The sequence below is a fragment of the Salvelinus alpinus genome, chromosome 4 (genome assembly GCF_045679555.1).
Source record: "Salvelinus alpinus chromosome 4, SLU_Salpinus.1, whole genome shotgun sequence".
In the NCBI taxonomy this organism is placed as follows: domain Eukaryota; kingdom Metazoa; phylum Chordata; class Actinopteri; order Salmoniformes; family Salmonidae; genus Salvelinus; species Salvelinus alpinus.
In genome coordinates this window covers 2,570,267-2,595,014 of record NC_092089.1, presented here as the reverse complement: position 1 = coordinate 2,595,014, position 24,748 = coordinate 2,570,267, and the positions used below count along the sequence as shown (strand labels likewise).

The 24,748-nt window shown below is 42.8% G+C and overlaps 1 protein-coding gene and 1 non-coding gene across 5 annotated transcripts in view; both read left to right on the top strand.

Annotated features, from left to right (window-relative positions):
• The window catches only part of LOC139572738 (disintegrin and metalloproteinase domain-containing protein 22-like), a 131,420-nt gene that overhangs the window by 8,707 nt on the left and 97,965 nt on the right, over window positions 1-24,748 (top strand). The gene's annotated exons all lie outside the window — the stretch shown is intronic.
• On the top strand, window positions 10,138-10,190 carry LOC139574885 (U7 small nuclear RNA). Its single transcript, XR_011674843.1, has one exon. It is a non-coding gene; the product is annotated as a U7 small nuclear RNA (small nuclear RNA).

Here is a 24,748-nt window from a genome sequence, read left to right as displayed (position 1 = left end):
GTAGTGATCAGTACAATGGTAGTATGGAGGGAATGGTTCTCTGTCCTGTTGTAGTGATCAGTACAATGGTAGTATGGAGGGAATGGTTCTCTGTCCTGTTGTAGTGATCAGTACAATGGTAGTATGGAGGGAATGGTTCTCTGTCCTGTTGTAGTGATCAGTACAATGGTAGTATGGAGGGAATGGTTCTCTGTCCTGTTGTAGTGGTCAGTACAATGGTAGTATGGAGGGAATGGTTCTCTGTCCTGTTGTAGTGATCAGTACAATGGTAGTATGGAGGGAATGGTTCTCTGTCCTGTTGTAGTGATCAGTACAATGGTAGTATGGAGGGAATGGTTCTCTGTCCTGTTGTAGTGATCAGTACAATGGTAGTATGGAGGGAATGGTTCTCTGTCCTGTTGTAGTGATCAGTACAATGGTAGTATGGAGGGAATGGTTCTCTGTCCTGTTGTAGTGGTCAGTACAATGGTAGTATGGAGGGAATGGTTCTCTGTCCTGTTGTAGTGATCAGTACAATGGTAGTATGGAGGGAATGGTTCTCTGTCCTGTTGTAGTGATCAGTACAATGGTAGTATGGAGGGAATGGTTCTCTGTCCTGTTGTAGTGATCAGTACAATGGTAGTATGGAGGGAATGGTTCTCTGTCCTGTTGTAGTGATCAGTACAATGGTAGTATGGAGGGAATGGTTCTCTGTCCTGTTGTAGTGGTCAGTACAATGGTAGTATGGAGGGAATGGTTCTCTGTCCTGTTGTAGTGGTCAGTACAATGGTAGTATGGAGGGAATGGTTCTCTGTCCTGTTGTAGTGATCAGTACAATGGTAGTATGGAGGGAATGGTTCTCTGTCCTGTTGTAGTGATCAGTACAATGGTAGTATGGAGGGAATGGTTCTCTGTCCTGTTGTAGTGATCAGTACAATGGTAGTATGGAGGGAATGGTTCTCTGTCCTGTTGTAGTGATCAGTACAATGGTAGTATGGAGGGAATGGTTCTCTGTCCTGTTGTAGTGATCAGTACAATGGTAGTATGGAGGGAATGGTTCTCTGTCCTGTTGTAGTGATCAGTACAATGGTAGTATGGAGGGAATGGTTCTCTGTCCTGTTGTAGTGATCAGTACAATGGTAGTATGGAGGGAATGGTTCTCTGTCCTGTTGTAGTGGTCAGTACAATGGTAGTATGGAGGGAATGGTTCTCTGTCCTGTTGTAGTGATCAGTACAATGGTAGTATGGAGGGAATGGTTCTCTGTCCTGTTGTAGTGGTCAGTACAATGGTAGTATGGAGGGAATGGTTCTCTGTCCTGTTGTAGTGATCAGTACAATGGTAGTATGGAGGGAATGGTTCTCTGTCCTGTTGTAGTGATCAGTACAATGGTAGTATGGAGGGAATGGTTCTCTGTCCTGTTGTAGTGGTCAGTACAATGGTAGTATGGAGGGAATGGTTCTCTGTCCTGTTGTAGTGATCAGTACAATGGTAGTATGGAGGGAATGGTTCTCTGTCCTGTTGTAGTGGTCAGTACAATGGTAGTATGGAGGGAATGGTTCTCTGTCCTGTTGTAGTGGTCAGTACAATGGTAGTATGGAGGGAATGGTTCTCTGTCCTGTTGTAGTGATCAGTACAATGGTAGTATGGAGGGAATGGTTCTCTGTCCTGTTGTAGTGGTCAGTACAATGGTAGTATGGAGGGAATGGTTCTCTGTCCTGTTGTAGTGATCAGTACAATGGTAGTATGGAGGGAATGGTTCTCTGTCCTGTTGTAGTGGTCAGTACAATGGTAGTATGGAGGGAATGGTTCTCTGTCCTGTTGTAGTGGTCAGTACAATGGTAGTATGGAGGGAATGGTTCTCTGTCCTGTTGTAGTGATCAGTACAATGGTAGTATGGAGGGAATGGTTCTCTGTCCTGTTGTAGTGGTCAGTACAATGGTAGTATGGAGGGAATGGTTCTCTGTCCTGTTGTAGTGATCAGTACAATGGTAGTATGGAGGGAATGGTTCTCTGTCCTGTTGTAGTGGTCAGTACAATGGTAGTATGGAGGGAATGGTTCTCTGTCCTGTTGTAGTGATCAGTACAATGGTAGTATGGAGGGAATGGTTCTCTGTCCTGTTGTAGTGATCAGTACAATGGTAGTATGGAGGGAATGGTTCTCTGTCCTGTTGTAGTGATCAGTACAATGGTAGTATGGAGGGAATGGTTCTCTGTCCTGTTGTAGTGATCAGTACAATGGTAGTATGGAGGGAATGGTTCTCTGTCCTGTTGTAGTGGTCAGTACAATGGTAGTATGGAGGGAATGGTTCTCTGTCCTGTTGTAGTGATCAGTACAATGGTAGTATGGAGGGAATGGTTCTCTGTCCTGTTGTAGTGGTCAGTACAATGGTAGTATGGAGGGAATGGTTCTCTGTCCTGTTGTAGTGATCAGTACAATGGTAGTATGGAGGGAATGGTTCTCTGTCCTGTTGTAGTGATCAGTACAATGGTAGTATGGAGAGAATGGTTCTCTGTCCTGTTGTAGTGATCAGTACAATGGTAGTATGGAGGGAATGGTTCTCTGTCCTGTTGTAGTGGTCAGTACAATGGTAGTATGGAGGGAATGGTTCTCTGTCCTGTTGTAGTGGTCAGTACAATGGTAGTATGGAGAGAATGGTTCTCTGTCCTGTTGTAGTGATCAGTACAATGGTAGTATGGAGGGAATGGTTCTCTGTCCTGTTGTAGTGGTCAGTACAATGGTAGTATGGAGGGAATGGTTCTCTGTCCTGTTGTAGTGGTCAGTACAATGGTAGTATGGAGGGAATGGTTCTCTGTCCTGTTGTAGTGATCAGTACAATGGTAGTATGGAGGGAATGGTTCTCTGTCCTGTTGTAGTGGTCAGTACAATGGTAGTATGGAGGGAATGGTTCTCTGTCCTGTTGTAGTGATCAGTACAATGGTAGTATGGAGAGAATGGTTCTCTGTCCTGTTGTAGTGGTCAGTACAATGGTAGTATGGAGGGAATGGTTCTCTGTCCTGTTGTAGTGATCAGTACAATGGTAGTATGGAGGGAATGGTTCTCTGTCCTGTTGTAGTGGTCAGTACAATGGTAGTATGGAGGGAATGGTTCTCTGTCCTGTTGTAGTGATCAGTACAATGGTAGTATGGAGGGAATGGTTCTCTGTCCTGTTGTAGTGATCAGTACAATGGTAGTATGGAGGGAATGGTTCTCTGTCCTGTTGTAGTGATCAGTACAATGGTAGTATGGAGGGAATGGTTCTCTGTCCTGTTGTAGTGATCAGTACAATGGTAGTATGGAGGGAATGGTTCTCTGTCCTGTTGTAGTGATCAGTACAATGGTAGTATGGAGGGAATGGTTCTCTGTCCTGTTGTAGTGGTCAGTACAATGGTAGTATGGAGGGAATGGTTCTCTGTCCTGTTGTAGTGATCAGTACAATGGTAGTATGGAGAGAATGGTTCTCTGTCCTGTTGTAGTGATCAGTACAATGGTAGTATGGAGGGAATGGTTCTCTGTCCTGTTGTAGTGGTCAGTACAATGGTAGTATGGAGGGAATGGTTCTCTGTCCTGTTGTAGTGATCAGTACAATGGTAGTATGGAGGGAATGGTTCTCTGTCCTGTTGTAGTGATCAGTACAATGGTAGTATGGAGGGAATGGTTCTCTGTCCTGTTGTAGTGATCAGTACAATGGTAGTATGGAGGGAATGGTTCTCTGTCCTGTTGTAGTGATCAGTACAATGGTAGTATGGAGGGAATGGTTCTCTGTCCTGTTGTAGTGATCAGTACAATGGTAGTATGGAGGGAATGGTTCTCTGTCCTGTTGTAGTGGTCAGTACAATGGTAGTATGGAGGGAATGGTTCTCTGTCCTGTTGTAGTGGTCAGTACAATGGTAGTATGGAGGGAATGGTTCTCTGTCCTGCGGTGGCTATGTGTTTCATGAGGTTCTGTTATATGCTTTGTGTGTGTGTGTGTGTGTGTGTGTGTGTGTGTGTGTGTGTGTGTGTGTGTGTGTGTGTGTGTGTGTGTGTGTGTGTGTGTGTGTGTGTGTGTGTGTGTGTGTGTGTGTGTGTGTGTGTGTGTGTGTGTGTGTGTGCTGCTCTTCTCCATCCATCCCTCGCTCCCCAAGCGCTGCTCACTGACCTCACTCTTTAACCAATCACACTGCACCCTGCTTGGGTTAAATGCAGAAGACACATTTCAGTTGAATGCATTCAGTTGTACAACTGACTAGGTTTCCCCCTTTCCCTTTGTTGACGAGATAACTTTCTTGAGCTGTGTGTGTGTGAGGAGGGCATTGAGGTTGAGCGTGCATGTTTCTTGGCTTCATGCAGCGAGACCTAGTTTCCTTAGGTTGATCAATGACCTCTCTCCTCTGTGTGTGTGTCTGTGTGTGTTTGTATGTGTTTAAGCAGTTGCAAGCATAACAAACAAGAGGCTGCTTGTTTTTTATTTCAGTTGATTTTGAGATGCTACTCTCTCTTTCCACTGGGATCTTTTAATAAGATCACAGATTTGACGATGAAGAAGAACCTCTCAGAAACGCATCAGGTATTTTTAGCTTGTGCCTACTATAACTGCAACTGTGAGGGTGTGTGTGTTTTTAGTGTTATAATGTTACATGCACAAGTACAGTGAAATGCCTTTCTTGCAAGCCCTAAACCCAACAATGCAGTAGTCAGTAACAATGTAATAGTAAAAATACCAAAGTATTGCAGGGCAGATGTGTGTCTGTGTTGTCTAGCATGCTAAGGTCACACATCACTCCCTTAGGATTCTTTGTCCTCTTCCTCTTACATCTTTGGCTGCCTCCAAATTGCCATTCATTGCCTCGGGAGTGGGCTAGGATGGGGTGGGAGTGGGAGTGGGCTGCAATGGGGTGGGAGTGGGAGTGGGCTGGGATGGGGTGGGAGTGGGAGTGGGAGTGGGAGTGGGAGTGGGCTGGGCTGGAGTGGGCTGGGGTGGGAGTGGGAGTGGGATGGGGTGGGAGTGGGCTGGGCTGGGGTGGGGGTGGGAGTGGGATGGGATTGGTAGTGGGATGGGAGTGGGCTGGGTTGGGGTGGGAGTGGGAGTGGGCTGGGCTGGGGTGGGAGTGGGCTGGGATGGGGGTGGGAGTGGGATGAGAGTGGGAGTGGGATGGGAGTGGGCTGGGTTGGGGTGGGAGTGGGAGTGGGCTGGGCTGGGCTGGGAGTGGGAGTGGGGTGGGCTGGGATGGGATGGGGTGGGGTGGGAGTGGGCTGGGATGGGATGGGGGTGGGAGTGGGATGGGAGTGGGAGTGGGATGGGAGTGGGCTGGGTTGGGGTGGGAGTGGGCTGGGAGTGGGATGGGGTGGGCTGGGATGGGCTGGGATGGGATGGGTTGGGGTAGGGGTGCTTCTTTGAATGATGCTCCCCTTTCCTCATAAACCACACCCCCTCCTCACCCCTCACCTCCCCTCCAACCTGCTCACGCTGAATAATTGATGTCACTGTAAGATTAAAGGGGGACGCTGAAATGGGATGTGTGTGTGTGTGTGTGTGAATGGCTCAGTCTGGTGCTCTTACTGCAGTACCAATTATGCCTCAATGTGGCTCTTATAAACCATGGGCCAGTTTAGAGCCTGGGGGCCCACAGAACATATTATTTACATTACAACTAGTACAAACCTATGGTTTACATTACAACTAGTACAAACCTATGGTTTACATTACAACTAGTACACACCTATTGTTTACATTACAACTAGTACAAACCTATTGTTTCCATTACAACTAGTACAAACCTATGGTTTACATTACAACTAGTACAAACCTATTGTTTACATTACAACTAATTCAAACCTATTGTTTACATTACAACTAGTACAAACCTATGGTTTACATTACAACTAGTACAAACCTATTGTTTACATTACAACTAATACATACATAAAAAATTACCGTCCCGTAGCACTCACGTCGGTAGCCATGAAGTGCTTTGAAAGGCTGGTCATGGCTCACATCAACAGCATCCTCCCGGATACCCTAGACCCACTCCAATTCAAAAACCGCCCCAGCAGATCCACAGATGACGCAATCTCAATCGCACTCCACACTGCCCTTTCCCACCTGGACAAAAAGAACACCTATGTGAGAATGCTGTTCATTGACTACAGCTCAGCGTTCAACACCATAGTGCCCACGAAGCTCTTCACTAAGCTAAAGACCCTGAGACTAAACACCTCCCTCTGCAACTGGATCCTGGACTTCCTGACGGGCCGCCCCCAGGTGGTAAGGGTAGGCAACAACACGTCTGCCACGCTGATCCTCAACACTGGGGCCCCTCAGGGGTGTGTACTTAGTCCCCTCCTGTACTCCCTGTTCACCCACGACTGCGTGGCCAAACACGACTCCCAACACCATCATTAAGTTTGCTGACGACACAACAGTGGTGGGCCTGATCACCGACAACAATGAGACAGCCTATAGGGAGGAGGTCAGAGACCTGGCAGTGTGGTGCCAGGACAACAACCTCTCCCTCAATGTGAGCAAGATAAAGGAGCTGATCGTGGACTACAGTGAAAGGTGGGCCGAACAGGCCCCTGTAACATCAATGGGGCTGTAGTGGAGCGGGTCGAGAGTTTCAAGTTCCTTGGAGTCCACATCACCAACGAACTATCATGGTCCAAACACACCAAGACAGTCGTGAAGAGGGCACGACAATACCTTTTCCCCCTCAGGAGACTAAAAAGATTTAGCATGGTTCCCCAAATCCTCAAATAGTTCTACAGCTGCACCTTCGAGAGCATCCTGACTGGTTGCATTACTGCCTGGTATGCTCGGCATCTGACCGTAAGGCGCTACAGAGGGTAGTGCGTACGTCCTAGTACATCACTGGGGCCAAACTTCCTGCAATCCAAGACCTATATAATAGGTGGTGTCAGAGGAAAGCCCATTGACCCCACCATTTGCATTTACATTGACCCCCCCATTTGATTTCTACACTGCTGCTACTTGCTGTTTATTATCTATGCATAGTCACTTCACCCCTACCTACATGTACAAATTACCTCTAACCTGTACCCCCGCACATTTACTCGGTACCTGTACCCCTGTATATACAGTTGAAGTCGGAAGATTACATACACTTAGGTTGGAGTCATTAAAACTAGTTTTTTAACCACTCCACAAATTTCTTGTTAACAAACTAGAGTTTTGGCAAGTCGGTTAGGACATCTACTTTGTGCATGACACAAGTAACTTTCCCAACAACTGTTTACAGACAGATTATTTCACTTATAATTCACTGTATCACAATTCCAGTGGGTCAGAAGTTTACATACACTAAGTTGACTGTGCCTTTAAACATCTTGGAAAATTCCTGAAAATGATGTCAAGGCTTTAGAAGCTTCTGATAGGCTGACATAATTTGAGTCAATTGGAGGTGTACCTGTGGATGTATTTCAAGGCCTACCTTCAAACTCAGTGCCTCTTTGCTTGACATCATGGGAAAATCAAAAGAAATCAGCCAAGACATCAGAAAAATAATTGTAGACCTCCACGAGCCTGGTTTATCCTTGGGAGCAATTTCCAAACACCTGAAGGTACCACGTTCATCTGTACAAACAATAGTATGCAAGTATAAACCCCATTGGACCACGCAGCCGTCATACCGCTCAGGAAGGAGACGCATTCTGTCTCCTAAAGATGAACGTACTTTGGTGCGAAAAGTGCAAATCAATCCCAGAACAACAGCAAAGGACATTGTAAAGATGCTGGAGGAAACAGGTACAAAAGTATCTATATCCACAGTAAAATGAGTCCTATATCGACATAACCTGAAAGGCCGCTCAGCAAGGAAGAAGCCACTGCTCCAAAACCACCATAAAAAAGCCAGACTATGGTTTGCAACTGCACATGGGGACAAAGATTGTACTTTTTGGAGAAATGTCCTCTGGTCTGATGAAACAAAAATGGAACTGTTTGGCCATAATGACCGTCGTTATGTTTGGAGGAAAAAGGGGGAGGCTTGCAAGCCGAAGAACACCATCCCAACCGTGAAGCCCGGGGGTGGCAGCATCACGTTGTGGGGGTACTTTGCTGCAGGAGGAACTGGTGCACTTCACAAAATAGATGGCATCATGAGGCAGGAAACTTATGTGTTTATATTGAGGCAACATCTCAAGACATCAGTCAGGAAGTTAAAGCTTGGTCGCAAATAGGTCTTCCAAATGGACAATGACCCCAAGCATTCTTCCAAAGTTGTGGCAAAATGGCTTAAGGACAACAAAGTCAAGGTATTGGAGTGGCCATCACAAAGCCCTGAACTCAATCCCATAAAGAATTTGTTGGCAGAACTGAAAAAGCATGTGCAAGCAAGGAGGCCTGACTCAGTTACACCAGCTCTGTCAGGAGGAATGGGTCAAAATGCACCCAACTTATTGTGGGAAGCTTGTGGAAGGCTACCCAAAACGTTTGACCCAAGTTCAACAATTTAAAGGCAATGCTACCAAATACTAATTGAGAGTATGTAAACTTCTGACCCGCTGGGAATGTGATGAAAGAAATAAAAGCTGAAATAAATAATTCTCTCTACTATTATTCTGAAATTTCACATTCTTAAAATAAAGTGGTGATCCTAACTGACCTAAGACAGGGAATGTTTACTAGGATTAAATGTCAGGAATTGTGAAAAACTGAGTTTAAATGTATTTGGCTAAGGTGTATTTAAACTTCCGACTTCAACTGTAGCCTCATTATTGTTTATGTTATTGTGTTACTTTTATTATTTTTTACTTTAGTTTATTTGGTAAATATTTTATTAACTCTTCTTGAACTGCACTGTTGGTTAAGGGTTTGTAAGTAGGCATTTCACGGTAAGGTCTACACTTGTTGTATTCGGTGACAAATAAAGTTTGAGTTGATATGATTTACATTACAACTCATACAAAAATATAATTTATATGAACTAATACAAAGATTAGAAGATATCTTATGTCTTTTTTGTATGTCGTGCATTATATTTGGTCTTAAAACATGACATGAATACTTAAAGGGGTAACACTTCATATTCCCCATGTTTTATGTACTCTTAGAATGAGGTTAGGAGGTCTGCAGACTACATGTCTAACCAGTGTTATGACATGTTATGAAATATTCACACAGGCTTCAAAGCTCATTGTTGTATAAAAGGGATGTTGTTATACCGTATAGTTTCTATGAACAACGCCATAGAATTTCATCTCAGTGTTGACAGAATAGAATAAGTTCTGTGTGTGTGTGTGTCTCTCCCCCCTCTTCGTGTGAGATGAAAGGAGTAGGTGGGCAGGTGCTAGTGGGTGTCAGTAATTGCTATAACCTGTCTGTTTATGAAACTGGTGTTATGAGTGATACGGTTCCAGCACTGAGCTGGTTCCTTGCTGTTCCTGTGTGGGCTGTTGTCAGGACAACGAGAGGCCAGAGAGAGACTGGATATTCTGTTTCTATTGGAGTCGACTCCGACTCCTGCTATCAGAGTCGTTGGAGTCGACGCTTTCTCGACTGACTCAAATTTGACAAAACTAAAATTAGCTACAGCTGCTATGTCAGTGTGTGCACGTGTCCTAATGAACTGGGTGATTGATAAGCAATGCATATGGAGCCATCTGACAATCTCTACTAAACAAAATACATAAGGCTATTCAGTAGCCTACGCCAGACTAGCTGGCTGATTTGTTTTTAACGTCTTCAGGATTTTTGGTGTCGACTCTCCCCACATGAAAAAAATACTACAGATTACTATAGAATACTTCAGTACTTACTATATAATTCTATAGTAAACTGTAGTATACTGTAGAATACTATGCTACACACGGTAGTGTCCCTCAATCATGTGGAGTACTTACTATAGAATGTTGTAGAATACTATAGTAAATACTACAGTATTATCTCCCCGAAAACATTGTAGTAAATACTACAGTAATGTCTGTAAAAACACTACAGTCTGAAAAAACACCTTTTGAACTAAAGTAAATACTACAGTTTTAATTTGCATATACCCTGCACATTCCCCTCCCCCATATGAAGTTGTACCACCCATAAGTGAGAAACCTACATGCCAAGTATAGACCATATAATGTGTTCCCTACATGTTATAGAAAAGAGCAAAAGCTCTGAACTCTCCATTCAGACCCCAGTCCTACCTACCTACCTACGGGTTATGTAAAATGTGTTCTTTTAGTATTTCTCCAGTAGGTTTCCTCGAGGAGAAAGCCTCCAATTCTATGTAAAAGACAATAAAACAAAAACACTACAATAAATACTACAGTATACTACAATCCACAAAAACACTACATTAATTACTATAGTATATACTACAGTTTTCTTTTACTACGGTATTTATACTACAGTATGCTACTGTAAATGCTACAGTAAAGTCAGCAAAACCATTACAGTGAATACTATAGTATTTATACCATAGTAGACTATAATATTCATACCGTAGTAGACTATAGTATTTAAACCATAGTATACTATAGTATTCATACATATATATCTGCATGTATACTGTATTTTATACCATCTATTGCACCTTGCCTATGCCGCTCGGTCGTTACTCATCCATATACTTACATGTACATAATCTCATTCACCCCTTTTAGATGTGTGTGTATTAGGTAGTTGTTGGGGAATTGTTAGATTACTTGTTAGATATTACTGCACTGTCGGAACTAGAAGCACAAGCATTTCGCTACACTCGCGTTAACATCTGCTAACCATGTTTATGTGACAAATAAAATTTGATTTGATTTATAGTATTGAAACCATAGTATATTATAGTGTTTTTTCATGTGGGTCCCACCACACTCTCTTTCCATCGCTTGGCCATTTCAGCCAACAGAGACACAGACAGAGACTGTTTATGCTAATAACAGAGTCAATTACTATTTGATGGAAAATGCATAATACGTTCCACCAAAGGTAGGAGTGTATAGTATTACAGAATGAGGAGTAGGAGGTTAGTGTCTATGAAGCCTTGTTTCAACTTTATGTATCCGTGTGATGTTAGAAGCTACTTGGTAAATTACTTTGGTTTAATACTTGGTAAATAAGTTGGTTTATGATTGGACGGAGTGATGCATGGATTCAGCTTAGATTGACATTTCCTGTAATACCTGAAGGGCAAATGGAGTGCATGCGTGCGTGCGTGCGTGTGTGCCTAAGAGCTAAGAGAGAGATGGGGGGCAGGGCGGGGGGGGGGGGGGGGTGTAATTAGTTGTTCTCAGTTTGAATGGAGTATGTATAGGGTTACTAATACGTCAGATGTGAATAGTGGAAGGCCTGCTGCTGGGTATTTGTGTTGTCTATGGTTTGGGGCTCAGGTGGAACAGGGGCAAATCAACTGGTGTCTTAGTGAGAGACAAGTGAACAGAAATGGAGGGATTGAAGTGAAGAGAGGGAGGCATCGGGAGGAAAGGGGATGAGTGGAAGAGAGAGGAATGGGATGAGAGAGGGAGAGAGGGATTCCCCAAACAGCTGGGAAGGTAATTGAAGGTCAGAGGATCTGGGTTCCACACGGATTTGCTACTAACACTCTGTAACTGATTTAACATAGACTGCCCAACACAAACCTCCTGACAACCAAACCAGAGAGACGGAGGGAACCATATTGAAGATGCTAAAATACTCCTTCCAGATTAAGCTGGTTTACAGTAAACAGTGGCTATTATGGAAAGTGATGATGCTTTCGTGATTCCATCCAACTGGTTTTGGAGTCCTGTGTATATTTTCTAATCTCAGAGATTGAGCACCGCACACCTCTGCAGGTCATATTCAATTAGAAACGTGTTTAAATCTAAAGGAGATTTTACATAAGGCCCAGGGGGGTGGAATCTGAGTATCTCTTCTATCCACTATCTCCCTTCATTTCCTCATCATACCTTTTTATTGTGATAATGTCACCTCAGCAATGTCCTTTAATGCTATATTCCTATATCCTCTACCCCAGCCTCACTAAATTTAAGGGGGTTTTATTGGCATGGGAAACATATATTTACATTGCCAAGCAAGTGAAAAAGATAATAAACAAAAGTTAAATTAACCCTAAACATTACACTGAAAAAAGTTCCAAAATAATAAAAACATTTCAAATGTCATATTATGTCTATATACAGTGTTGCAATGATGTACAAAAGGAAAAATAAATCAACATAAATATGGGTTGTATTTACAATGGTGTTTGTTCTTCACTGGTTGCATTTTTCTTGTGGCAACAGGTCACAAATCTTGCTGCTGTGATGGAACACTGTGCAATCCCTCTCTCGCTTTCGATCTCTCCTCATCTCTCTCTCTTTCTCTCCCCCCTCTCCTCTCCTCATCTCTCTCTCTCTCTCTCTCTCGCTTTCCTTTTCTCTCTCTCTCGCTCTCTCTTTCCTTGTCTCTCTCTCTCCTCGTCTCTCTCTACTTCTCTCACACATTGATAAGTGGTTCTATCAGAATATCATTATTACACAAAGGATAGACTGCCCTATACATGTTCATCTTGATCACCTGACTTTGTGAAAGTGTGTGATTGACTTTGGGCCAGTGATTTAAAGTGTTTTTAGGTGTCAGACCGTGATATGTGCTGATGCTGTAGTGGTATCCATGCTATAATGTTATCCATGCTGTAGTGGTATCCATGCTGTAGTGTATCCATGTTGTAGTGTATCCATGTTGTAGTGTATCCATGCTGTAGTGTATCCATGTTGTAGTGTATCCATGTTGTAGTGTATCCATGCTGTAGTGGTATCCATGTTGTAGTGGTATCCATGCTGTAGTGGTATCCATGCTGTAGTGGTATCCATGCTGTAGTGGTATCCATGTTGTAGTGTATCCATGTTGTAGTGTATCCATGTTGTAGTGTATCCATGCTGTAGTGGTATCCATGCTGTAGTGGTATCCATGTTGTAGTGTATCCATGTTGTAGTGTATCCATGTTGTAGTGTATCCATGTTGTAGTGGTATCCATGTTGTAGTGTATCCATGTTGTAGTGTATCCATGTTGTAGTGTATCCATGTTGTAGTGTATCCATGTTGTAGTGGTATCCATGTTGTAGTGTATCCATGTTGTAGTGTATCCATGTTGTAGTGTATCCATGTTGTAGTGGTATCCATGTTGTAGTGTATCCATGCTGTAGTGGTATCCATGCTGTAGTGGTATCCATGTTGTAGTGTATCCATGTTGTAGTGTATCCATGTTGTAGTGTATCCATGTTGTAGTGGTATCCATGTTGTAGTGTATCCATGTTGTAGTGGTATCCATGTTGTAGTGTATCCATGTTGTAGTGTATCCATGTTGTAGTGTATCCATGCTGTAGTGGTATCCATGTTGTAGTGTATCCATGTTGTAGTGTATCCATGTTGTAGTCTATCCATGTTGTAGTGGTATCCATGCTGTAGTGGTATCCATGTTGTAGTGTATCCATGTTGTAGTGTATCCATGCTGTAGTGTATCCATGCTGTAGTGGTATCCATGCTGTAGTGTATCCATGTTTTAGTGTATCCATGTTGTAGTGTATCCATGTGGTAGTGTATCCATGTGGTAGTGTATCCATGTTGTAGTGTATCCATGTTGTAGTGTATCCATGTTGTAGTGTATCCATGTTGTAGTGGTATCCATGTTGTAGTGGTATCCATGTTGTAGTGGTATCCATGTTGTAGTGGTATCCATGTTGTAGTGTATCCATGTTGTAGTGTATCCATGCTGTAGTGTATCCATGTTGTAGTGTATCCATGTTGTAGTGGTATCCATGTTGTAGTGTATCCATGCTTCAGTGTATCCATGCTGTAGTGTATCCATGTTGTAGTGTATCCATGCTGTAGTGTATCCATGTTGTAGTGTATCCATGTTGTAGTGTATCCATGCTGTAGTGGTATCCATGTTGTAGTGGTATCCATGCTGTAGTGGTATCCATGCTGTAGTGGTATCCATGCTGTAGTGGTATCCATGTTGTAGTGTATCCATGTTGTAGTGTATCCATGTTGTAGTGTATCCATGCTGTAGTGGTATCCATGCTGTAGTGGTATCCATGTTGTAGTGTATCCATGTTGTAGTGTATCCATGTTGTAGTGTATCCATGTTGTAGTGGTATCCATGTTGTAGTGTATCCATGTTGTAGTGTATCCATGTTGTAGTGTATCCATGTTGTAGTGTATCCATGTTGTAGTGGTATCCATGTTGTAGTGTATCCATGTTGTAGTGTATCCATGTTGTAGTGTATCCATGTTGTAGTGGTATCCATGTTGTAGTGTATCCATGCTGTAGTGGTATCCATGCTGTAGTGGTATCCATGTTGTAGTGTATCCATGTTGTAGTGTATCCATGTTGTAGTGTATCCATGTTGTAGTGTATCCATGTTGTAGTGGTATCCATGTTGTAGTGTATCCATGTTGTAGTGGTATCCATGTTGTAGTGTATCCATGTTGTAGTGTATCCATGTTGTAGTGTATCCATGCTGTAGTGGTATCCATGTTGTAGTGTATCCATGTTGTAGTGTATCCATGTTGTAGTCTATCCATGTTGTAGTGGTATCCATGCTGTAGTGGTATCCATGTTGTAGTGTATCCATGTTGTAGTGTATCCATGCTGTAGTGTATCCATGCTGTAGTGGTATCCATGCTGTAGTGTATCCATGTTTTAGTGTATCCATGTTGTAGTGTATCCATGTTGTAGTGTATCCATGTGGTAGTGTATCCATGTTGTAGTGTATCCATGTTGTAGTGTATCCATGTTGTAGTGTATCCATGTTGTAGTGGTATCCATGTTGTAGTGGTATCCATGTTGTAGTGGTATCCATGTTGTAGTGGTATCCATGTTGTAGTGTATCCATGTTGTAGTGTATCCATGCTGTAGTGTATCCATGTTGTAGTGTATCCATGTTGTAGTGGTATCCATGTTGTAGTGTATCCATGCTTCAGTGTATCCATGCTGTAGTGTATCCATGTTGTAGTGTATCCATGCTGTAGTGGTATCCATGTTGTAGTGTATCCATGTTGTAGTGGTATCCATGTTGTAGTGGTATCCATGCTGTAGTGGTATCCATGTTGTAGTGTATCCATGCTGTAGTGGTATCCATGTTGTAGTGTATCCATGTTGTAGTGTATCCATGTTGTAGTGTATCCATGCTGTAGTGTATCCATGTTGTAGTGTATCCATGTTGTAGTGTATCCATGCTGTAGTGTATCCATGTTGTAGTGTATCCATGCTGTAGTGTATCCATGTTGTAGTGGTATCCATGTTGTAGTGGTATCCATGTTGTAGTGGTATCCATGTTGTAGTGTATCCATGCTGTAGTGGTATCCATGTTGTAGTGTATCCATGTTGTAGTGTATCCATGTTGTAGTGTATCCATGCTGTAGTGTATCCATGTTGTAGTGTATCCATGCTGTAGTGTATCCATGTTGTAGTGTATCCATGCTGTAGTGTATCCATGTTGTAGTGTATCCATGTTGTAGTGTATCCATGTTGTAGTGTATCCATGTTGTAGTGGTATCCATGTTGTAGTGGTATCCATGCTGTAGTGTATCCATGCTGTAGTGTATCCATGCTGTAGTGTATCCATGTTGTAGTGTATCCATGTTGTAGTGTATCCATGTTGTAGTGGTATCCATGTTGTAGTGTATCCATGCTGTAGTGTATCCATGTTGTAGTGTATCCATGCTGTAGTGTATCCATGTTGTAGTGTATCCATGCTGTAGTGGTATCCATGTTGTAGTGTATCCATGTTGTAGTGTATCCATGTTGTAGTGGTATCCATGTTGTAGTGGTATCCATGTTGTAGTGTATCCATGTTGTAGTGGTATCCATGTTGTAGTGGTATCCATGCTGTAGTGGTATCCATGTTGTAGTGTATCCATGCTGTAGTGGTATCCATGTTGTAGTGTATCCATGTTGTAGTGTATCCATGTTGTAGTGTATCCATGCTGTAGTGTATCCATGTTGTAGTGTATCCATGCTGTAGTGTATCCATGTTGTAGTGGTATCCATGTTGTAGTGGTATCCATGTTGTAGTGGTATCCATGTTGTAGTGTATCCATGCTGTAGTGGTATCCATGTTGTAGTGTATCCATGTTGTAGTGTATCCATGTTGTAGTGTATCCATGCTGTAGTGTATCCATGTTGTAGTGTATCCATGCTGTAGTGTATCCATGTTGTAGTGTATCCATGCTGTAGTGTATCCATGTTGTAGTGTATCCATGTTGTAGTGTATCCATGTTGTAGTGTATCCATGTTGTAGTGGTATCCATGTTGTAGTGTATCCATGCTGTAGTGTATCCATGCTGTAGTGTATCCATGCTGTAGTGTATCCATGTTGTAGTGTATCCATGTTGTAGTGTATCCATGTTGTAGTGGTATCCATGTTGTAGTGTATCCATGCTGTAGTGTATCCATGTTGTAGTGTATCCATGTTGTAGTGTATCCATGCTGTAGTGTATCCATGTTGTAGTGTATCCATGCTGTAGTGGTATCCATGTTGTAGTGTATCCATGTTGTAGTGTATCCATGTTGTAGTGGTATCCATGTTGTAGTGTATCCATGTTGTAGTGTATCCATGTTGTAGTGGTATCCATGTTGTAGTGTATCCATGTTGTAGTGTATCCATGCTGTAGTGTATCCATGTTGTAGTGGTATCCATGTTGTAGTGTATCCATGTTGTAGTGTATCCATGTTGTAGTGTATCCATGTTGTAGTGTATCCATGTTGTAGTGTATCCATGTTGTAGTGGTATCCATGCTGTAGTGTATCCATGTTGTAGTGGTATCCATGCTGTAGTGGTATCCATGTTGTAGTGGTATCCATGTTGTAGTGTATCCATGTTGTAGTGTATCCATGTTGTAGTGTATCCATGTTGTAGTGGTATCCATGCTGTAGTGTATCCATGTTGTAGTGTATCCATGTTGTAGTGTATCCATGTTGTAGTGTATCCATGTTGTAGTGGTATCCATGTTGTAGTGTATCCATGCTGTAGTGGTATCCATGTTGTAGTGTATCCATGTTGTAGTGTATCCATGTTGTAGTGTATCCATGTTGTAGTGTATCCATGTTGTAGTGTATCCATGTTGTAGTGTATCCATGCTGTAGTGGTATCCATGTTGTAGTGTATCCATGTTGTAGTGTATCCATGTGGTAGTGTATCCATGTTGTAGTGTATCCATGTTGTAGTGTATCCATGTTGTAGTGGTATCCATGTTGTAGTGGTATCCATGTTGTAGTGTATCCATGTTGTAGTGTATCCATGCTGTAGTGTATCCATGTTGTAGTGTATCCATGTTGTAGTGGTATCCATGTTGTAGTGGTATCCATGTTGTAGTGTATCCATGTTGTAGTGTATCCATGCTGTAGTGTATCCATGTTGTAGTGTATCCATGCTGTAGTGTATCCATGCTGTAGTGTATCCATGTTGTAGTGTATCCATGTTGTAGTGTATCCATGTTGTAGTGGTATCCATGTTGTAGTGTATCCATGCTGTAGTGTATCCATGCTGTAGTGTATCCATGTTGTAGTGGTATCCATGTTGTAGTGGTATCCATGTTGTAGTGTATCCATGTTGTAGTGTATCCATGTTGTAGTGTATCCATGTTGTAGTGGTATCCATGCTGTAGTGTATCCATGTTGTAGTGGTATCCATGCTGTAGTGGTATCCATGTTGTAGTGGTATCCATGTTGTAGTGTATCCATGTTGTAGTGTATCCATGTTGTAGTGTATCCATGTTGTAGTGGTATCCATGCTGTAGTGTATCCATGTTGTAGTGTATCCATGTTGTAGTGTATCCATGTTGTAGTGTATCCATGTTGTAGTGGTATCCATGTTGTAGTGTATCCATGTTGTAGTGTATCCATGCTGTAGTGTATCCATGCTGTAGTGGTATCCATGCTGTAGTGGTATCCATGTTGTAGTGTATCCATGTTGTAGTGTATCCATGTTGTAGTGTATCCATGTTGTAGTGTATCCATGTTGTAGTGGTATCCATGTTGTAGTGTATCCATGCTGTAGTGTATCCATGCTGTAGTGGTATCCATGCTGTAGTGGTATCCATGTTGTAGTGTATCCATGGTGTAGTGTATCCATGTTGTAGTGTATCCATGTTGTAGTGTATCCATGCTGTAGTGTATCCATGCTGTAGTGTATCCATGTTGTAGTGTATCCATGTTGTAGTGTATCCATGTTGTAGTGTATCCATGTTGTAGTGTATCCATGTTGTAGTGTATCCATGTTGTAGTGGTATCCATGTTGTAGTGTATCCATGTTGTAGTGTATCCATGTTTTAGTGGTATCCATGTTTTAGTGGTATCCATGTTGTAGTGTATCCATGTTGTAGTGTATCCATGTTGTAGTGTATCCATGTTGTAGTGTATCCATGTTGTAGTGTATCCATGTTGTAGTGTATCCATGTTGTAGTGTATCCATGTTGTAGTGTATCCATGTTGTAGTGTATCCATGTTGTAGTGTATCCATGTTGTAGTGGTATCCATGTTGTAGTGTATCCATGTTGTAGTGTATCCATGTTGTAGTGGTATCCATGTTGTAGTGGTATCCATGTTGTAGTGTATCCATGTTGTAGTGTATCCATGCTGTAGTGGTATCCATGTTGTAGTGGTATCCATGTTGTAGTGGTATCCATGCTGTAGTGGTATCCATGCTGTAGTGGTATCCATGTTGTAGTGTATCCATGTTGTAGTGTATCCATGTTGTAGTGTATCCATGTTGTAGTGGTATCCATGTTGTAGTGTATCCATGCTGTAGTGTATCCATGTTGTAGTGGTATCCATGTTGTAGTGTATCCATGCTGTAGTGTATCCATGTTGTAGTGTATCCATGCTGTAGTGGTATCCATGTTGTAGTGTATCCATGTTGTAGTGTATCCATGCTGTAGTGGTATCCATGTTGTAGTGTATCCATGTTGTAGTGTATCCATGTTGTAGTGGTATCCATGTTGTAGTGTATCCATGTTGTAGTGGTATCCATGTTGTAGTGTATCCATGTTGTAGTGTATCCATGTTGTAGTGTATCCATGTTGTAGTGTATCCATGTTGTAGTGGTATCCATGTTGTAGTGTATCCATGTTGTAGTGTATCCATGTTGTAGTGTATCCATGTTGTAGTGGTATCCATGTTGTAGTGGTATCCATGTTGTAGTGGTATCCATGTTGTAGTGTATCCATGTTGTAGTGTATCCATGTTGTAGTGTATCCATGTTGTAGTGTATCCATGTTGTAGTGTATCCATGCTGTAGTGGTATCCATGCTGTAGTGGTATCCCTGTTGTAGTGGTATCCATGTTGTAGTGTATCCATGTTGTAGTGTATCCATGTTGTAGTGTATCCATGTTGTAGTGTATCCATGTTGTAGTGGTATCCATGCTGTAGTGTATCCATGTTGTAGTGTATCCATGTTGTAGTGTATCCATGTTGTAGTGTATCCATGTTGTAGTGGTATCCATGTTGTAGTGTATCCATGTTGTAGTGTATCCATGCTGTAGTGTATCCATGTTGTAGTGGTATCCATGCTGTAGTGGTATCCATGTTGTAGTGTATCCATGTTGTAGTGTATCCATGTTGTAGTGTATCCATGTTGTAGTGGTATCCATGTTGTAGTGTATCCATGTTGTAGTGTATCCATGCTGTAGTGGTATCCATGTTGTAGTGTATCCATGGTGTAGTGTATCCATGTTGTAGTGTATCCATGTTGTAGTGTATCCATGCTGTAGTGTATCCATGCTGTAGTGTATCCATGCTGTAGTGTATCCATGTTGTAGTGTATCCATGTTGTAGTGTATCCATGTTGTAGTGTATCCATTTTGTAGTGGTATCCATGTTGTAGTGTATCCATGTTGTAGTGTATCCATGTTGTAGTGTATCCATGCTGTAGTGTATCCATGCTGTAGTGGTATCCATGCTGTAGTGGTATCCATGTTGTAGTGTATCCATGTTTTAGTGGTATCCATGTTGTAGTGGTATCCATGTTGTAGTGTATCCATGTTGTAGTGTATCCATGTTGTAGTGGTATCCATGTTGTAGTGGTATCCATGTTGTAGTGGTATCCATGCTGTAGTGGTATCCATGCTGTAGTGGTATCCATGTTGTAGTGTATCCATGTTGTAGTGTATCCATGTTGTAGTGGTATCCATGTTGTAGTGTATCCATGTTGTAGTGTATCCATGCTGTAGTGTATCCATGTTGTGGTTTTACCCCCCTCCCCCACCTGCAGAAACACTCCTCTCTTGTCTCTTCCTAGGCCTGTAATTTATTACGGAGAGTAGTGATCTGATTTACAGTGGACTTAATGAGAAATACACAGAGTTGAGAGGCAGAAAAGAGAGAGAGAAAGTGAGAGTGGGAAGGCCAGAGTGATCGGGATGTATATGTGCAGGAGAGAAGGAGGGATGGGGGACGAAAGTCTATCTCTCTTACTCTCTTCCTCCTTCCCTCCCCCTGCTCCCCCCTCTCTCCTTCCCTTCTCTCCCTCCTTTCTCTGATCTGTCTGTGTTGTCTGATCAGACAGACACTTTAACTGGCTCAACATTACAGCCGTGAGCAGAGTGGGTGAGGGTATGGAGTGGGGTGTGCCGGCGTGAAGCTGAAGGGTATGTTAGTTGAGGATAGACTGAGGGTGTGGCGTGGGGTGTGCCTGCGTGAAGCTGAAGGGTATGTTAGTTGAGGATAGACTGAGGGTGTGGCGTGGGGTGTGCCTGCGTGAAGCTGAAGGGTATGTTAGTTGAGGATAGACTGAGGGTGTGTGTTTGGGGAGTAAAGGGGTAGAGTGAATATTTTGGAAGTAGGAGTAGAGTGAATATTTTGGGAGTAAGGGGTAGAGTGAATATTTTGGGAGTACGGGGTAGAGTGAATATTTTGGGAGTAAGGGGTAGAGTGAATATTTTGGGAGTACGGGGTAGAGTGAATATTTTGGGAGTACGGGGTAGAGTGAATATTTTGGGAGTGGGGGTGGGCTGACTGTGTAGAATAAATGTTAGTGGGTGTGTTCGTTTTCTTGGAAGGGATTGGGGGGGGTTGGAGAGTACTAGACACGTGCCCCTCTTTTTTGGAAGGGGGAGTCATGGATGAGTTCTTTGTCTCTCTCTCTCACTCACACACACACACACACACACACACACACACACACACACACACACACACACACACACACACACACACACACACACACACACACACACACACACACACACACACAGACACACACACACAGACACAGACACAGACACAGACACAGAGCCTAGTAGTTAAAGCATTGGACCAGTAACCAAAAGGTTGCTGGATCGAATCCCTTAGCTGACCAGGTAAGATTTTGTCGTTCTGCCCCTGAACAAGGCAGTTAACCCACTGTTCCCCGGTAGGCCGTCATTGTAAATAAGAATTTGTTTTTAACTGACTTGCCTAGTTAAATAAATGTTACACACTCCTCTGTCTCTCTCTCTCTCTCTCCTCTGTATAGCAGCCATACTCAGTGTGTAGGATTATGGAGGACAAAGCGAGAGTTAATACAGCATCTCTATGAGAACAGGGACAGTAGATATACTGTTGAACAGAGAACAGGGACAGTAGATAGACTATTGTACAGAGAACAGGGACAGTATAAATACTATTGAACAGAGAACAGGGACAGCAGATAGATTATTGAACAGGGACAGTAGATAGACTATTGAACAGGGACAGTAGATAGACTATTGAACAGGGACAGTAGAAATACTATTGAACAGAGAACAGGGACAGTAGAAATACTATTAAACAGAGAACAGGGACAGCAGATAGATTATTGAGCAGGGACAGTAGATAGACTATTGAGCAGGGACAGTAGATATTGTATTGAACAGGGACAGCAGATAGACTATTGAGCAGAGAACAGGGACAGTAGATATACTATTGAACAGGGACAGTAGATAGACTATTGAACAGGGACAGTAGATATACACTGCTCAAAAAAATAAAGGGAACACTAAAATAACACATCCTAGATCTGAATGAATGAAATATTCTTATTAAATACTTTTTTCTTTACATAGTTGAATGTGCTGACAACAAAATCACACAAAAATTATCAATGGAAATCAAATTTATCAACCCATGGAGGTCTGGATTTGGAGTCACACTCAAAATTAAAGTGGAAAACCACACTACAGGCTGATCCAACTTTGATGTAATGTCCTTAAAACAAGTCAAAATGAGGCTCAGTAGTGTGTGTGGCCTCCATGTGCCTGTATGACCTCCCTACAACGCCTGGGCATGCTCCTGATGAGGTGGCGGATGGTCTCCTGAGGGATCTCCTCCCAGACCTGGACTAAAGCATCCGCCAACTCCTGGACAGTCTGTGGTACAACGTGGCGTTGGTGGATGGAGCGAGACATGATGTCCCAGATGTGCTCAATTGGATTCAGGTCTGGGGAACGGGCGGGCCAGTCCATAGCATCAATGCCTTCCTCTTGCAGGAACTGCTGACACACTCCAGCCACATGAGGTCTAGCATTGTCTTGCATTAGGAGGAACCCAGGGCCAACCGCACCAGCATATGGTCTCACAAGGGGTCTGAGGATCTCATCTCGGTACCTAATGGCAGTCAGGCTACCTCTGGCGAGCACATGGATGGCTGTGCGGCCCCCAAAGAAATGCCACCCCACACCATGACTGACCCACCGCCAAATCGGTCATGCTGGAGGATGTTGCAGGCAGCAGAACGTTCTCCACGGCGTCTCCAGACTCTGTCACGTCTGTCACGTGCTCAGTGTGAACCTGCTTTCATCTGTGAAGAGCACAGGGTGTCAGTGGCGAATTTGCCAATCTTGGTGTTCTCTGGCAAATGCCAAACGTCCTGCACGGTGTTGGGCTGTAAGCACAACCTCCACCTGTGGACGTCGGGCCCTCATACCACCCTCATGGAGTCTGTTTCTGACCGTTTGAGCAGACACATGCACATTTGTGGCCTGCTGGAGGTCATTTTGCAGGGCTCTGGCAGTGCTCCACCTGCTCCTCCTTGCACAAAGGCGGAGGTAGCGGTCCTGCTGCTGGGTTGTTGCCCTCCTACGGCCTCCTCCACGTCTCCTGATGTACTGGCCTGTCTCCTGGTAGCGCCTCCATGCTCTGGACACTACGCTGACAGACATAGCAAACCTTCTTGCCACAGCTCGCATTGATGTGCCATCCTGGATGAGCTGCACTACCTGAGCCACTTGTGTGGGTTGTAGACTCCGTCTCATGCTACCACTAGAGTGAAAGCACCGCCAGCATTCAAAAGTGACCAAAACATCAGCCAGGAAGCATAGGAACTGAGAAGTGGTCTGTGGTCACCACCTGCAGAACCACTCCTTTATTGGGGGTGTCTTGCTAATTGCCTATAATTTCCACCTTTTGTCTGCATGTGAAATTTATTGCATGTGAAATTTATTGAAACAGCAGGTGAAATTTATTGTCAATCAGTGTTGCTTCCTAAGTGGACAGTTTGATTTCACAGAAGTGTGATTGACTTGGAGCTACATTGTGTTGTTTAAGTGTTCCCTTTATTTTTTTGAGCAGTGTACTATTGAACGGGGACAGTAGATAGACTATTGAACAGGGACAGTAGATATACTATTGAACAGGGACAGTAGATAGACTATTGAACATGGACAGTAGATAGACTATTGAACAGGGACAGTAGATAGACTATTGAACAGAGACAGTAGATAGACTATTGAACAGAGACAGTAGATAGACTGTTGAACAGGGACAGTAGATAGACTATTGAACAGGGACAGTAGATAGACTATTGAACAGAGACAGTAGATAGACTGTTGAACAGAGACAGTAGATATACTATTGAACAGAGACAGTAGATAGACTGTTGAACAGAGACAGTAGATAGACTATTGAACAGGGACAGTAGATAGACTATTGAACAGGGACAGTAGATAGACCATTGAACAGGGACAGTAGATCGACTGTTGAACAGGGACAGTAGATAGACTATTGAACAGGGACAGTAGATAGACTATTGAACAGAGACAGTAGATAGACTATTGAACAGAGACAGTAGATAGACTATTGAACAGGGACAGTAGATAGACTGTTGAACAGGGACAGTAGATAGACTGTTGAACAGGGACAGTAGATAGACTATTGAACAGAGACAGTAGATAGACTATTGAACAGAGACAGTAGATATACTATTGAACAGAGACAGTAGATAGACTATTGAACAGAGACAGTAGATATACTATTGAACAGAGACAGTAGATAGACTATTGAACAGAGACAGTAGATATACTATTGAACAGAGACAGTAGATAGACTGTTGAACAGGGACAGTAGATAGACTATTGAACAGAGACAGTAGATAGACTGTTGAACAGAGACAGTAGATATACTATTGAACAGAGACAGTAGATAGACTATTGAACAGAGACAGTAGATAGACTATTGAACAGAGACAGTAGATAGACTATTGAACAGAGACAGTAGATAGACTATTGAACAGGGACAGTAGATAGACTATTGAACAGGGACAGTAGATAGACTGTTGAACAGGGACAGTAGATAGACTATTGAACAGAGACAGTAGATAGACTGTTGAACAGGGACAGTAGATAGACTATTGAACAGGGACAGTAGATAGACTATTGAACAGAGACAGTAGATAGACTATTGAACAGGGACAGTAGATAGACTATTGAACAGAGACAGTAGATAGACTATTGAACAGAGACAGTAGATATACTATTGAACAGAGACAGTAGATAGACTGTTGAACAGGGACAGTAGATAGACTATTGAACAGGGACAGTAGATATACTATTGAACAGGGACAGTAG